Below are 2,634 nucleotides of genomic sequence, written 5' to 3'. Positions count from 1 at the left end.
TTTATTTATTGGGTCCATATATATATTTATGTTTATTTTCTAGTTATGTCAGTGTCGGTCGTCCATACTGCAGAACTTGGACAAGGTAATTCAATGTCTGAATCAGTTGCGTTGGAGCAGGGAAAAAAAACATAAAACCTGTAGGGCTGCGGCCCTCGAGGGCCAGGATTGCCCACCCCTGGCCTAAATGAAACAGGAAGTGACATCAAAGGGGAACACTGACAAACATAACGCTTTGCTTTTTGTTAATTGAAACAATTTTATTTAAACTCTGTCTTTTCTTCATCTCTGATAAGAACTCAAAATAATCTAAAGAAACCTCAGATTCTTCTCTACAGTCTGTTTTTAGCCATTATAGCAACGCTCTGTTTACATTCAGAAGTTCCTCTTTGTTGTCACTTCCTGTAAATTTACAGGCAAATATCTCAACAACCGTTCATTTCAGTGGCGTGAAATTTCTTTTGCAATATGCTATTAGTGTTACCTTWCCAACACAGCATTCATATTTAYTACAAAAATATCATGTCACAGGCAATTTAAAGCAACCATAAAGCTGTAAAACAAAGGAAACTGCCGTCACATGACGGCTGACGCTTTACTTCCCACAGTTTATATTCCAGTCCAAGCACAAAAACAATGGAGAGTTTAAGAAGAGGCCAAATCATTGTTGAATTCTCCTTCACCTCTGATGTTTACTGTTTTTTAGTTGCACTGAATATTCCTGCAGGAGTTAACATTTTTCATTTTAAGTAGCACCAAGTAAACAAATATGGACTTCGCCAAACTATTTATTTGTGGTCGTCTCTGCAGACTCGTAGCTGGTTTAGATTTTGTTTTGCACTGTTTTTACCCTGCCCAGGATGTAGCTGGAGCTTTGCCATAAGCGAGATTCACTCTGGTTTCCTGTTAGCCRTCCCTTTCCCCTGATCGTCTCAGCGAGGTGGCAGGATGGACAGTGTTTTCACACCACTATAGTTCAGTGTTTGTTGGATCTGTTGCACCTTGTTGTTCACTGACTGAATCCTTCCTCTGAGCCATAYCAGGAAAGTGCAGAATGTCAGGTTATCGTGGATTCAGTTTTTAGCCATGTGATGCCTACGCTTTGAAACGTTTCAGAGTCCTTTTGGTCCAAGAACACCTGCTTTACCTTTTACAGGGGTGGTTTTATTTTAAGTGAGGCTGCGTGGAGTTGCGAGCAGTCAGTGTCTCATCTGCAGCAGACTGCAGTCGGAGCGATCTCAGTTTGGAGAGGGTCGGGAAGAATTTCTCATGATGACRTGAAGCTAACAGGAATGAATTTCCTCCAAAACTAAAACCGTTCAAGCAAGGTTTTCTGTTTAAGACTTGACAAAACTGTAAAAAATGCAACAAATCTTCACTTCAGAAAAGAATAGCAAAGCCATTAAAGTGCAAAGGCATTTATATGCATTATGTTTTGTTACCATAGGGCAAAATATTTGATTCTAGGCCAAAACAAACTTAAATAAAAGGTTGTTTTTGTGTAATAGCCCCTATGCACACAGTTCCACTTAGCAACACGAGCGTAGAAAAAATGCTAACAAAGTAAACAACAATGTCCTGCAATTTAAAATGTAAATATACAGAAAATAGTCCGTGTGTGAACCATTAAAAAAGTTTAGGTTAACTGGTTTCTGCTCTAATTGACTTTCAACTCTCCAAACTGAGACGACTTCATTTTGTCTGATGCAGGTAAGATACTGACTGATCGTAGCTGCTACGCCTCAAAACAATAAAACTATCCCTTTAAGCTGTTTACCAGAGCTGTATCTGTGTGTTGCACTGAATTAGTTTTGAAGAAAAATAGAAATTCAAATGTTAATTCTTCCTCTGATGGTTTCCTGTTTAAACCTGATTTGTTTTGTTGTGATAAAAAACTGATAAATTTGAGGTTTTAGTTGATTTTAGTCGACTATCACAGTCCTGCTGTGTGTCGTAACAAAAGGTTTAAATTATTGACCTTATCTGAAATATGGCTTCTTTTTTTGTTACTATTGGTAAAATAAAAACTTACTAAATCTTGATAARAAGCTACAGAAAATGTGATTGTGTGTTCAAAGGTCAACACACTGGGAAACTTTAAGAAAAAACCCACAAAACTGCTTCATTTGGGAGGAAAGACRAGGTTTTAATTCAAAACAAGGCTGTTTACAGCAAACACTTCTGATTGAGACGAATGTATTGAATATGAAAACATTCCCATAAATATTTTCATATTTCATCTAGATTCTGTGTGKTTTTTTTATTATTTGAATTATACAACAGCTGGAGACACTGAACCTGAGCAGTCAGCTGATTAAACAGTCATGCCCCAATAAATCAACACGGTTACAAAGAAATTATTAATCATTTATCAGCAATAAAGCCAATAAGATGCTAAACACTGCAGATGTCTGGTTCTGTTCGGAACATGTASAATAAAATCTATCCACACCTCTGCGCTTAAAGAAGAGATTAGAACATGTTTAATAAATAAAAATAAACAGTTACTCAGTTTTAACAAAACATTTTTCACCCGAATTAGCAACTGAAATCAGCTAAAATGAATGGATGTCAATACATTTGATGGAAATAAATGGATGTGTGTGTCAGGTTTATTAATGCAAACTCAAATAC

This window comes from Austrofundulus limnaeus, unplaced genomic scaffold (genome assembly GCF_001266775.1).
Source record: "Austrofundulus limnaeus strain Quisiro unplaced genomic scaffold, Austrofundulus_limnaeus-1.0 Scaffold189, whole genome shotgun sequence".
Lineage (NCBI taxonomy): Eukaryota > Metazoa > Chordata > Actinopteri > Cyprinodontiformes > Rivulidae > Austrofundulus > Austrofundulus limnaeus.
Note: the sequence above shows the minus strand (reverse complement) of the source record.